General features: G+C 38.3%; 1 protein-coding gene across 1 annotated transcript in view; it reads left to right on the top strand.

The window, feature by feature from the left end:
• The window catches only part of NARS2 (asparaginyl-tRNA synthetase 2, mitochondrial), a 130,770-nt gene that overhangs the window by 14,454 nt on the left and 101,435 nt on the right, over positions 1–14,881 (top strand). The window lies entirely within an intron of this gene.

Here is a 14,881-nt window from a genome sequence, read left to right as displayed (position 1 = left end):
GAGCATGAGAGGTGGGAGGGTCAGAGGAAGAAGCAGGTTCCCCGCCAAGCAGGGAGCCCGATGTGGGACTCGATCCTGGGACTCAGTCCTGGGACTCCAGGATCATGACCTGAGCCGAAGGCAGTCGCTTAACCAACTGAGCCACCCAGGCGCCCCTGAAGGCTCTGATTTTAATTCCTTGTTCAGCAGTAATTTTTTGAGCTCCTGGTATATGCCAAGCATTGTCAGCTTGCCCTTGTTGCACATTATTTAAAAGTTACCAGTTTTTCTTACTTGTAGGCAGTTGAAAGCCTTTCATTTACCAATTTCACAACCTATTTAACATCATTGGCCAGTAGTAATAATGGGCAGAGAGAAATGTATGTTGATAAATGGTGCTTTTTGTATTTCTTTCATTTATTCAGTGATTTCTTTATCTCTAAGAAGTCAAGATTCTTATTTATACATCTCAGTGATTCCATCAAATGACAAGACCTGTGTGTAACTGCTCTGTTCTGGTTCAGTACATTTGGACTCTTGATAATGATGCTTGCTCTTCTTATTATTGAACAAAGTATTCACTGGGAGAAGTTGTCCTGATGTGTTGAAGTCATTATTTAAAATGATAATCAAATGCTGTCTGTATTCATACATAGTTTGAAGAAATCTTGATAGCCTTCTGCAAAAAGCAGAATAAAAATGCCCTGTTGAACATTTAAACTGGGATTGTTAGCATCTATAAATATGAGTTCAAAAAAGGCAGCAAATGATAAAATAACAGTACATAAATTGTGAAAAACATTCTCTTCTAGGCGTTTATATTGTTTATTTTCTCTTTGTACCTTAATAGTCTTCTGAATGTTGAAGTGAGGAATTACCCACCTTAAATACATTTCATAATCCCTTAATCTAAACCACTGAATATTAAAAAGGAAATGACGGGAAGGAAAGGTATAATTTAAAGGAGTTTTACAAATAAGAAAGTAATTATTAAAGAGACCCAAATTAAGCAAGTAAAAAAAATCTGTAACAAACTGAAATAATGATACATTTGGGGATAACTACTTTGCTACCAGGGAAATCCCATAAGCAAGTCTGAATGATTACAGTATGTGTGTTTTGGCCTTTAAACAACACAAGGCAAGTTACCAGGTAAGTATAAATATAGAGGAAGGGGGAAATACGTACTTCTGAAGCTAAACAAATGAGAAGTGTTCAATGTTGGTAGCGTTTCAGGGCCAGGTTGAGGAATTTCCCATTAGTGGAATTAGACTTGCCTATTCAGGTACCAGAAAGAAATGCTTTTGAATTTGTTAGTCCTAGGCTCCTGTCAGGCTCTAGATCAGATCTCAGCAATTTGTGGCTTTTTGCTATGACCCGCTGTCTTTGTTGCTTTCAGAAGCTTGGTTTAGAAACTTGTCTTCTGCCCCTGCCAACCCTCTATCCTTTGAAAGCAGGACCTTCTTATTCCCACCTCACACATGTCTGTACAGTACTTCCATTCTTCATTGTGTTAATTTTGTCCTGACTGCCTATAAAGGCATTGGGGTTTGAATCTTGGTACCTCACTGTTAGGAGTAAGTGGAGTTTCATATTTAAATTCTTCTCTTGGGGGCGCCTGGGTGGCTCAGTCATTAAGCATCTGCTTCAGCTCAGGTCATGATCCCAGGGTCCTGGGATCAAGCACCTCATTGGGCTGCCTGCTCCGCGGGAAGCCTGCTTCTCCCTCTCACTCCCCCTGCTTGTGTTCCCTCTCTCACTGTGTCTCTCTCTGTCAAATAAATAAATAAAATCTTTAAAAACAAAAACAAAAATAAAAACAAAAACCTTCTCTTGGAGCGTGTGAGTGGCTCAGTCAGTTAAGTGTCTGACTCCTCATTTCTGACCAGGTCATGATCTCAGGGTTGTGAGATCGAGCCCTGCATTAGGCTCCACACTGTGGAGCCTACTTAAAAAGAAAAAAGATAGGATGCCTAGTACACCCAGGTTTGACGGCAGCAGTAAAAGGCCATCTTGAAATGTGCAATAAAAACGTACACTTCTCTAATACGCTGTTGAGAAGTGATAGCATGTCCCATCATTTTAGTTTCCTTTTTCTTCATTTCTGCTTCCTACTTTAAGACTCGGGCTATTTGTTAAGGTTTGGGTACTACTGAACACATATGTAGAAAGTTGCATTAAGGCATGCATATGTTATTCAGCAGACATTTGTACCACCTGTGTTCAAGATGCTAGCTTGTCTCTGAGAAGATAAAAGAGATTAAAGGCAAGAATTAGAGATTATGGCAAAAATTAGCTGTTGATGGAGCATAAGATGAAACTGCTTTATGTATATATTTGAGGTTACAGTCTTAACAATTGCAAGTGGTATGGAATATAGAGGAAAATTAGGTCAATGAGGATTGACTTGGGCAGGAAAATCTTCAAAATGAATTTGTGACTGGAGTGTAACCTAGGGAGAATATTCCCAGTAGGAGAACAATGTGAGCAGAGTCAAGCAATTGAAATGAGTGTGGGGTTTTCAATGGACTATAGATGGACAAATTAGAAAGTTCATTTTGGTGAATGATAAGAAATAGATGGCTATAGGAACGAAAAGATGGAGCAGGTTTTAACTTTATTGAAATATATTTTATATACCATAAAATCTACCCACTTAAAATACAGTTCCATGGTTTTTAGTATATTCACAAGATTGTACAGCCATGAATCACTACAAATCTAATTTTAGAGCCTTTCCATCACCCCAGAGTGAAATCTGGTCCCCATTAGCAGTCCCTTGCCATTGCCCCCCCCCCCCCATTCTAGGTAAATGCTAAACTACTTTCTTTGGATTTGCCTTTTGGGGAGAACTTCATATAAATGGAATCATACAACATATGGTCTTATGTGTTTGGTTTTTTTTTTCTTAGCACAGAGTTTTTGAGGTTCATTCATGTTGTAGCATTTATCAGTACTTCATTCCCTTTTATATTCAACTGGTATACTATTGTGTAGATGTACAACATTTCGTTTATCCATTTGGCAGTTGATGGATATTTGGATTGTTTCTACCTTCTGGCTATTATGAATAATGCTACTATGAACATTTGTGAAAACATTTCGATGAGCATATGATTTCATGTCTCTTGGGTGGAATTGCTTAGTCATATGGTAACTCTGTTTAATATTTTGAGAAGCTGCCAAACCATTTTCCACAGTGGCTGCACCATTTTATATTCCCACCAGCAATGCATGAGGGTTCCAGTTTCCCCACATCATTGCCAACCCTTATTATTGCCCTTCCTTTTTTTTATTATAGGCATACCTAGAGGGTATGAAATTGTTTCTCATTATGGGTTTGCTTTTTGCTTTTGGACATTTACAATTTATATGTAAATGTGTAATTCACATTTGAGCTTTTAAAATTACAGTTCTGTTATGCCAAAGTGTGATAAATGGTCACACATTATGAAATTAGGGTGAGAAAATCTAAGATTAATACTTCATATAATAGAAACATTATTCAAGCCTTAGAGTTTATGCATTTAAATACTTTTTAAAGCTGAGAATGAACTGAAAGAGTAAGCCTGTTAAATGGAACCCAAGAAGATGTGTAATTTTATATCTGAATCTCCTACTGTGAAGAGTCTCGTGCTAAGATTCTCATGCTGCATCTCATACTATATGTTGAAGTTTGGCATTCGGTTGGTTTGCTTGCATGTGTGTGTGTGTGTGTGTGGTTATATATGTAATATAAAATTTCCCATTTTAACCATTTTTAAATGTACAATTCAGTACTATTATATTTATAGTGTTGTACAACCATTACCACTCTCTGTTTCTTAAAACTTTTTCATCACTCCAGCAGAAACTCTATAGCAAAAGCTCTCCATTCCCATTACCCATTGCCCCTAGTAACCTCTAGTCTACTTTTTGGCTCTATGGATTTCTTGTCCTGGATATTTCATATAATTGGAATCATTATATTGGCCACATGATATATGGCCTTTTGTGCCTGGCTTCTGTTGTAGCATATTATCAGAATTTCATTTCTTTTTATTACTAAATAATATGTTTTGTGGATTTCCATATTTTGTTTAACCATTCATTGATAGACACTAAGTTGTTTCCACTTTTTGGTTATTATGGATAATGCTGCTGTGAACATTTGTGTACAAGCTTTTGTTTGAACACTTGTTTTCAGTTCTTTTTGAGTATATATCTAGGAGTGGAATTGATGGGTCATATGGTTATTCTATGTTTAACTTATTGAGAAACTGCCAAATTATTCTCCACAGTGGCTGCACCATATTATGTTCCCACCAGCAATGTATGAGTGTTCCACTTTTTTTTTTTAAGATTTTACTTATTTGTTGGAGAGAGAGCGAGCACGTATGTGCGAGCGGGGGTGGCTAGGGAGAGGAAGAGAATCTCCGTAGACTCCACACTGAACAGAGCCCTATGTGGGGCTCAACCTCACGACCCTGAGATCCTGACCTGAGTGGAAATCAGGAGTCAGACGTTTAACTGACTGAGCCACCCAGGCGCCCTGAGGGTTCCACTTTCACTGCATCCTTGCCAGTGCTTGTTACTTGCAGTCTCTGATTATAGCCATTCTAATGGATGCAGTATCTCATTGTGGGTTTGATTTGCACTTCCTTAATGACAAAGGATGTTGAGCATCTTTTTGTGTGCCTCTTGGTCATGTGTATATCCTTGGAGAAATTCTATTTAAGTCTTTTGTCAGTGTTTTAATTGTCTTGTATTTTTGTTGTTGAGTTATGGGAGTTCCTTTTCTATTTTAGAAACAGATCTATCCCCTGCATCCCCCTAGCCATGTGAAGCCTCTGATTATGCCCCTGGCTGGCACAGTCTTGGGTACGACTACAATCTCCTAGTGGTGGCATTGGTTCTGGCCGGGCTCTTTGGCAGTCTCTTTTCCAGACCACACCCAGCCCTGAAACTCAACTAATTCCAGGCTGATTGCTCTATTGTTTCAGCAATATTCGCAGACTGATCCAGTCAAATTCAGGCTCCTTTAAAGGTATACTTCACAAAGTCAGTGTTTGAAATTTATCCTGAGCCCAAAAGGTCTCCTCCCTGCTGTCTCTCAGTTTCTCTCCAGCATATTAACAGGTCTACAGTTTGTCCTTTATCTCCAATGTCCAAGACCTCCCATTTGCCTTTTTTTTTTTTTTAAGAGCCCCCTTAGGTTTGAACTTTTCCACACTCTGTTGCAAATGAAGTCAGTTCCTTTAAAAAAGACATTTGGGGAAGTATTTTCTGGCCTACTTCTATCCCCAGATGAAATCTCTGAACAAGGCTCTAGTGCTGGAGGCAGGGACAATGGACACTAAGTGACATCCTGAAATAGGAACCGAGCTCAATGCAGTGCCAGGTCTCCTAGGCTTGCCTTGCCCACCCCGTGAGCCTGGGCAAGAGAATCAGGGCCTGGTATTCTTAGTGCCTTGCCCAAGGCAGAGCTTCCTTCTGACCAGTGGCGACTGGGCAGAAGAAGGGAGCCCCCACCTCTTGGCCGCACTCACCCAGAACTTAGCTTTAGCCGCAGGCAGCTGTGGGCAAGGTGAGAAATGCTGGCATGCTGCCCCTCCTGCTAAGGTAATCCTCCTACCGGGAGCTGCGGTTCAAAAGAGCCCTTTGGGCGGAGTTGCCCTGCCCCCAGTGGCGGGGGGGGGGGGGACGGGGGACTGGGCTCCATGGAATATGACTCAGCCGTCAGAAAGGATGAATACCCACCATTAGCATCGACGTGGACGGAGCTGGAGGGGATTATGCTAAGTGAAATAACTCGAGCAGAGAAAGACAATTATCATATGGTTTCATTCATATGTGGAACATAAAGAAGACCATAGGGGAAGGGAGGGAAAAACTTGAATGGGAAAAATCAGAGAGGGAGAGGAACCATAAGAGACTCTGGGCTCTAGGAAAAAAACTGAAGGTTTCAGAAGGGAGGGGATTGGGGAGGGATGGGTGAGCCCAGTTATGGGTATTAAGGAGGGCATGTGTTGTAATGAGCGCTGGGTGTTAATACACAAATAATGAATGATTGAACACTACATCAAAAACTAATGATGTACTATATGGTGGCTAACTGAACATAATAATAATAAAAAAAAAAGGGCCCTCTGTCTTTGGCTGTTTTATCAGTCTGGAGTGGAGTTTCTGTCATGCTGAGCTTTGATGGGAAAGGGAGGGGGAGTGGGTTGTCATTCAAATACCACTTGTCCTTACCAAGTTTTAGTCGATTTTCTTGAATAGATGTTTCTTCATTTGCTGTATGTCCTTAGGACCATTTTCAGGGACTTTGAATGGCTGGGGTGGGGTCAAGGTTTGTGTTTTTATTTTTTATTTTGTAACTTTCTTCAGTTTCACTGAGGAGTGGGTCTGCAGAACTCCCCCTCTGTCAGGCCAAAGGTGAGAGTTAAAAAGGAAGAAAAAGAAGAAAAAGGCAGGTCATTTTGGACTGCTTTTTACCACAACAATCCTAAATTTCCTCACTTGTAAAATGTGATTGACACAGTGCTTACAGGTTATAAGGATTAAGTGAGATGACACATATGAAAACTTAAAATTGTTACTCAGAAATAAAGAAAACTGAATGTGCATGTGATGTAAGCACCAAAACTTTCTCTTTTCCAAATTGTTATGCATTCTAGAAATAGTAACAAGAAGTTACTGGACCTCAGGAATTTGGGTGCTTGTAAGTTTTTATGGCTAAGTTACTTGCGGCACACATCATTTTGGTTCTGCTTGATGTTTGCACTTTTTAATATTCTTACCTGTTTCTTTTAAACTTTTTAGATGTTGTGAGGGCTAACCCAGGTCAAACCTCCTATCTAAATAGCTTCTTTAGCTGACATTAAGCTTTTCCTTCTTCCAAGTCCTGTCGTCTTTGTGTTCAGTTGCTATAGCTTCTTTGGACATTCAGTTGTTCTTTACTGTTTTTTGTTTGTTTGTTTTTTAAACATCTATTTTGTTTCCTTATCTAGATTGCAAGCTTCTTATGGGGGTGGGATACTTGGATACTTGTTGATCAATATTTTCTGTGGGCTCTTTTAGCTTTGCAGAACCTTCATCCTTAAGAGATCAGTCCTTTTCTGTTGAGGATGTTTATTTCTGTTAAGGAGGTTCAGTTTCTGAATGTAAAAAAGGCCCTGGGCATATCTAGGAAAGTAGATGAGACTCACACTAGTGTTTGCCCCGTGCACAGGGCCTACTGTTCTGTATGCTTTGAATTTTTAATCATCTGCTTGTATTGCCTAAAAACAAAAATTATATGTAAAAGTTACACTGTTCAAAAGTTACAAAGGGCGTAAAGTAAAAATTAGTTTCCCTCCCACCCCTGACTCCCAGCTAGCCTGGTTCTCCTTGCCACAGGCAGTCACTGTTCTCTTTTTCTCTAGAGAATTTGCACCAACTTTTATTTCTGTCAGCAATATGTGTGGGTGCTGTTTCTCATGAATCATCTATCAGAGTGTGTTACAAAATTTTAACTTTTCTTCTCCCAATTTTAACCAGATACATTACTTTTTCAATTAAAAAACTAATTAAAGAGGAGAAAGAAAGTGCCACACTAGATTAAGAGAAGCAAATCTGTTTTTAAGGGCACTGAGAAGATAACTGACTCGATACCGTGTTTTTGCTGCTTCCACTGTGAAGTGAGAATTTTGTGAATCAACACCGTGGTTTGGGGGAAAAAAAAATCCCTTAGACTGTGAACCAATATAGCCTGCTGCTCCTAGGTCTTATTCAGAAGACTGGGCTGTTTTTTCCATCCTACCGTATCCACCAAGTGGAGTGCATTCTCAAAATGTTCTAATCCCATCAACCACACAACTGGACTAAAATTGCGCTATTTGCTTCATCCTGTAAATATTTGTTAATTCTTCTTTCTTGTGAAAAGTACTGTGCTAGTGCTATTTGACTTACAAAGTTATTTCCGTTTTGCCTCTCAGCAACGTGAATTTGCAAGATATTTTTAAATGGGAAAAACAAAATCCTACAATAATAAATGCCACCAAAATAATGTGACTTTGAAAGCTAGCCATATTAAAAGAAAATTGCAGATATTACAAGGATACATTTTAAGTCAAATCATTAAGAATATAAAAACACTGTGAAATCTGAAGCCAATTATGCTTGGGTTCATAATTTTAAAATAGTTTTACTTTGATTCAGGTGCCAGCATTTTAATCTGATGATAGATCAGACTAATAACATCTAATGTTTGTACAGTATGGTAAGTCAAATAATATTTGTATAGTACTTTACTGTCATAGATGTTATTTCATTGGTGTTTTTTGTAATATTAGACCATGAGACAGGATTTCTAAAAGGAGTAATCCCATTTTATTAGCTTTAAGTGATCCAAGCAGAAAAAGAAAGAAAAAACATTTATTGAATACCAGGTATATTTCAGGCACCATGTCAAGTTCTTTTATATTATATAATCTTTTCAGCAATTATTTGAAGTAAGAATTAGTTTGCCTGTAGAAGAGCAGAAATCATGTGTTTGTTTCTTGTACATTGTTGTATAATACCTGGCATATTCTCTGGCACATGGTAGGTGCTCCATAAATATTTGTTGAATAAATTACCTTTTATTTTTACGTGAGGAAACCAGGCTCAGATTAAAAAACAAACAAACTTACCAAAGCCACACAGTAAGGGACAGAGTTGTAGTTTTAACAAGATCTGTTTGGCTGTAAAGTGAATGCTGTTTGTACACACCACCTTGACTCCTGAAGTTGGCTTTTGAGAAAAGATACCAAAACTTTAAAGTTCTGAGGTTAAAGATTCTTTATGAGGTAGCAGACTACTATTAAGGATGAGCAGCACACTAAAACATCCTTGCCTTTTCTTTTCAGCCACTCTTCCAAGACAACCTTTTATTTTCCTTGGGGAAGGACAATAATAACATTTATTGAAAGCCTACAGTTGACAAGAACTTGAAGTACTGCTCTTTTTTGTATAAGTAACCTATTAGTAATGCTTAATTCATTTTATTAAATATCACATAGATACCAGATAACACAAGCTATATAGACAGTATAAAGCACACACCTGTACTCACTACTAAACTTAAGAAATAGAACATTATTAGTACCTTTGATTCCCCACTTTGTGCTTTCTTCATTCCATCTCCCTCCTTTTTCCCCACTGTGCCAATTATTTTTTTCTGTGCTTTAAAAAAGTTAGTTTTACCACATCTGTGTGCCTGTAGGCAAAATATTGTTTCTTTTTGCATGGTTTTCAACTTAATACAGTGAAATCGAACTATTCTGTGATGAGTTGGGTTTTGGTTTTGGTTTGGGGCTTTTTTGGTGTTTGTTTTCTCAGTGTTAATGTTCCAATTCAGTCAAAATTGCTGGAAAATAGGATCCAAGTGTTAATATTTTTTAAGGCTCTTTGGGTGATTTCAATATTCCTTCAGGAGTATAAATGAAATAGTGCAAGTGCATGTTTTTAACTTCAGTTTTGCTACATAAATCCAGATTTTTGCCTGTAGAGAATGAATTTAAACTCCCACCAGTAGGTTGTGCTGTTCCACATCCTTGCCAACACTTGATTTTTTTTTTTTTAGACTTCTAAAATTTTAAGAATCTCATGGATATAAAATGGGATATTGGTGTGATTTCAGTTTGCTTTTCTCTAATAAATATTGAGATTGGGAATCTTTTCTTATGGTTATTGACCATTATTTCCTCTTCTATAGTATTTTCTATTGTGTTGTCTTTTCATATCTGTGTTTTTATATTCTGGATAATATTTACCCTTTTTTGAGTGTACTGTTGCAGGTATTTTCTCTCAATTTGTTCCTTGCCTTTTTCTTTATACTGTCTTTTGATAAACAGTTCTTAATGTTGTCAAGTTTCAGTCCTTTCCTTTATGGTTTGTGCTTTTGAATCTTGTTTAAGAAATCCTTTATTATCTTCTAAAAATATTATAGATTGTGCATTACACATATATGTCTTTAATCTACCTGGAATTGAGGTCTGAATGTAATGTAAGAGTCCAATTCTTTTGTAATGGATAACTATTTCAATACTGTTTATTGAACAGTTCATTCCTCTTCCTGTGATCACAGTTGCCAGCTTTGTCATAAACCAAGTTTCCATATATGTGTTTCTGTATGTTCTAGTCCAGTGGCTTATCCCTATGCCAGCACCTCACTCTCTCAATTGCTGTAGCTCTTTGAGAAATCTTACTGTGTAGTAAGACAAATCCTTCCCTTTCTTAGCAGTTTCCTGGCTATTTGTGATTCTTTTCTCTTCCATATAAACTAATCAATCATCTTGACAAGCTCCAAAAAAACCATATTTGGCCTTTAATTGGAATTACACTGATTCTGTAGATCATTTTGAAAAAACTGGTATCTTTATGGTATTGAATTCCTATCCCTGGACATGGTATATCACTCTTTATTTAGGAGTTTTTCAGATCTTTTCAATAGAATTTAATCATTTTCTTTATAAAGATCATGAATATTTTGGGGTGCCTGGATGACTCAGTCGTTAAGTGTCTGCCTTCACATCAAGTCATGATCCTGGGGTCTTGGGATTGAACCCCACATCAGGCTCCCTGCAGGGAGCCTGCTTCTCCCTCTCCCTCTACCTGCTGCTCTCCCTCCTTGTGCTCTCTCGCTCTCTGTCAAATAAATAAAAATCTTTAAAAAAATTTAAAAAGATCATGACTATCTTTTTATATTTATTCCTAGGCACTTTATATTTTTTGTAGTATTATAAATGTTCTATTCATCTTTGGAAAGTTCATTATTCAGTTACTGGGTACAGTGTTCAATATACATGTATTAGAATAATATTAAATTGTATAGATATTTAATATGCTTATTGATATTTAATATACTTTATCTGCCATTTACTGGTAATTTAAAATCCCGTTTTTCCATTTTTTCTTGTAGTTTTTGCTTTATGTGTTTTTCAGGCTGTGTTATTGGGCATACACAAATTTAGACCTACTTGTTGACAAGATCAATCTGTGGTTACGTTGTGGGCCTCCTTCTTTCTAGCTCTGTTTTTTGCCTTATTCTCTATTTTGTTTGATAGTGATTCAACCATACAACTTCGTTTTTATCAGTATTTGTTTGGCATGCTTTTTACTATCATCATCCTTTTACTGTTAACCTCTTTTTTTTTTTTTTTTGTCTTATGTTTAAAATGTGTATCTGGGAAACAGCGTACAGCTTAGATTTTTAAAAACATTTAATCACTTAGTCTTTGCCCTTTTCCTGTTTAATTTAGTCCACTGATGTGTATTGTGATTGCTTCTGCATTTGGATTTTTTTAAACATTTTGTGTCTTTGTCCTTTCTTTTCTTTAAAAAATCCCTCCCTTTTTTGCCTTCTTTTGAAAAAATTAAATGTTTTTTCCATATCATTCTTTATGCTACTTATTTAGAAGAGATTGATGGGGTAAAGGAGAAGGGAGAATATAAGGCAGTGATTCTCAGTCTTGACCACATGTTTAATTCACCTAGAAACATTAAAAAATATGAATGCCTAGGCTCTGTCCCCAGAAATTCAAATTAATTGGTCTGAGATATAGCCTGGCATGGGGAATTTTTAAAGCTTACCAGGTGCCATCAATATTGAAAGCTGCCTCTGGAGAAACTCTTAAATATATGACATTAAATGTAAATACAGGTTTAAAAAGCTGGGTGATTATGACCAACATCCTTTTCTCTCCATAGCTCTTTTGCCTCTACCAACTAGGAGAATTCACTAGCTAGTTCATTTTTTTTTCTGTTATGTACTAATATGCCCAGATTTATATTGTGTCATATGTTGAAAATTACCAAAAAAAATTTTTTTAATTAAAATGAGCTGGGGACCACCTGGCTGGCTCAGTCAGTGGAGCATGCGATGTTTGCTTGGTCTTGGGATCAAGCCCCATGTTGGGTGTAGAGATTACATAAAAATAAAATCTTAAGAAATAACCTAAAATGAGCTGGTCCTCAAGTCTTTTTTTATCCAGGAGATAAAGCTGACACATGAAATTGTAGGCAGAATAACTAAATGTTGAATTGGATTTTCTAGGATAATTATACAGAATAATTTGTACAAAATTATTAAATGTCAAATGTGCTTCACATTTTGTTTTATAAGTCTGCTAGGACAGTTCTCTGACAAGGAGAAATTAGGTGCTAGAGTGATCAGAGATGTCCACAGGGTAAAGTAGGCAGTTTGTTACCCTTTTTGATATTTCTGTCTTTGATTTTTGCCCCCAACTTTGTCTTTCGCTTTCTGCTTACAAAAGAACCCAGATTCATCTCGGGTCCATTCCCAGAAAGTTAAATTGGTAGGAGTTTGGAGAAGGGAGAGAAGCCCATATGAGAAACAAGCCTATAAGGTGAATATAGAGTGATGCACTTAATGCAATAATTAATTCTTTTTCTCGGGAGACCTGGGTGGTTCATTCAGTTAAACGTCTGCCTTCAGCTCAGGTCATGATCCCGGAGTCCTAGGATCAAGTCCAGCATTGGGCTCCTTGCTCAGCAGGGAGCCTCCTTCTCCCTCTGCCTGCTTCTCCCCCTGCTTGTGCGCTCCCTCTCTCTCTCTGTCTCCCCCCCTCCCCCCTCTCTCTGACAAATAAATAAAATCTTAAAAAAAATTCTTTTTCTTAACTAATATTGAGTACATAACCTGTGCTGGGAATATAATGGTGAAAAAGTAGACAGAAGTTTTTTTTTTTCCTTAAGAATGTATGTATACGTGTAGAAAGGGAAGCACAGTAAGTAAAATACATAGTGTATTAGGTATTGTAGTAACTGTCTAAAGATAGCTCCCTAGTGTACTTTGCTTCCCAATATTAAAACCTTTCTGGGGTCCCCTCCCACACTTCATTTGGGCTGTTTCTGTGTAACCAGTAGAGCAAGATAGAAATGAAGCTTCCTTGGCTAGGTCAAAACCTCAGTTTCTTCCTTTGGTCTTTTGGGATGTTTGCCCTGGGGCAAGCCAGCATCTGTGTAAGAAGACTGACTAACAGGAGACCATCATGCTTTGAGCTAGTCCACACTAGTCATGTGGGAAAGTTAAGTGGTATGATAAAGATTCCTGGCCAGCACTCAGCTGTTTGAACCATGCCAGCTAAGGTGCCAGCCTTGTAGTTGAAGAAGTCATCTTGGATATCTAGCCTAGTTGAGCCTTCAGATGACTTCAGTCCCAGCAGCCATGTGGCTATAACCACAGAAGACACCCCAAGCAAGACCCACCCAGATAAACCTATGCAACCCACAGAATCATGAAAGATGGCAATAGATATTTGTTTTATTTTTTTTAAAGATTTTATTTATTTATTTGAGAGAGAGTGAGAGAGAGAGAGAGAGCACATGAGAGGGGGGAGGGTCAGAGGGAGAAGCAGACTCCCTGCCGAGCAGGGAGGGAGCCCAATGCAGGATTCGATCCTGGGACTCCAGGATCATGACCTGAGCCGAAGGCAGTCGCTTAACCAACTGAGCCACCCAGGCGCCCTAGATATTTGTTTTAAGCTACTAGGGTTTAGAGTGCTGTGTTACTCAGCAGTAATCAGAACAGATGGTGATTTGTACTGTGGAATAAATTAAAGTTAGGGGAGGGATGCCTGGGTGGCTGAGATGGTTAAGCATCTGCCTTCAGCTCAGGTTGTGATCCCAGGGTCCTGAGATTGAGTCCCACATCAGGTTCCTTGCTCATCGGGGAGCCTGCTTCTCCCTCTGCTGCTCCCCCTGCTTGTGCGCTCTCTCACCAACAAATAAATGAATAAAATCTTTAAAATATAATTTAAGTTAGGGGAAAAGAGGTTACAAAATTATGGGGGGGAGGTTCAAGTTTAAATTGGGTGGTCAGAAAAAGACTCAGAAGATACTCAAGGGCGCCTGGGTGGCTCAGTTGGTTAAGCGACTGCCTTCAGCTCAGGGCATGATCCTGGAGTCCTGGGATTGAGTCCCGCATCAGGCTCCCTGCTCAGCGGGGAGTCTGCTTCTCCCTCTGACCCTCCCCCCCCTCATGCTCTCTCTCTCTCACATTCTCTCTCTCAAATAAATAAAATCTTTAAAAAAAAAAAAAGATAAAAAAACTGATGGATGTGAGGGACTGAATAATGTTGATGCCTGGGAGAAGAACATCCTCCAATTAGAATGAACGGCAAGGTCAAAGGCCCTGTGCCTGGAGCAGCATAAAGTTTTCAAGAAATAACCATGAGGGCCAGTGTAGATGTAGTGAATGAGGGGGAAGAATAGCAGGAGTTGAGATCAGACTGGTATAGCAGGTTAGGAGTGGTTGCAGATTATATAGGGCTCTGATGATGTACTTTATAAGGTACAACACTCTTCTTTATAACAAACATATGTTATAATAATCCCTTTTCTCTCCTGAAGTGCAGTAGAGATAATAGAAGCTTTTTTATGCACTTAATTTTAAAAAGAAAATAATACAATGTTCCCAACTTCCTTATAAAGAAGACATGAGATAAAAGTAATATAATTTGCCTATTTCGTTATATGAATGCTGTGGTATGACAAGTCTAGAATACAAGTAGCCATTAAATAGAGTTGCTGACTTTGAGAGCTGTAAATTAGGACTTAAGGAGGTGTGTTATATTAGTGACTCAAATGCCATGAAAAATGTTGCTATTGGTAATGGGATTTTGTGATATAGTAAATAATTTTTTTTTTTTTTTTTTTTTTTTAGAGAGAAAGAGAAAGTAGGCACATGCATGGGACAGGAGGGGCAGAAGGAAAGGGAGAGAGAAAATCTTAAGCAGACTCTACACCCAGCACAGAGCCTGACTTGGGGCTCAATTCCACGACCCTGAGACTATGACCTGAGCTAAGAGTCAGATGCTTAACTGACTGAGCCACCCAGGCGCCCCTATGGTGAATAATCCTTGATAGAGTTCTACAT

Source organism: Eumetopias jubatus, unplaced genomic scaffold (genome assembly GCF_037043125.1).
Source record: "Eumetopias jubatus isolate StellerSeaLion01/CBP00866 unplaced genomic scaffold, mEumJub1_p1.0 scaffold_13, whole genome shotgun sequence".
Classification (NCBI taxonomy): Eukaryota; Metazoa; Chordata; class Mammalia; order Carnivora; family Otariidae; genus Eumetopias; species Eumetopias jubatus.
The sequence above is the reverse complement of the archived record's forward strand: the minus strand, read 5'-3'. Positions and strand labels throughout refer to the sequence as shown.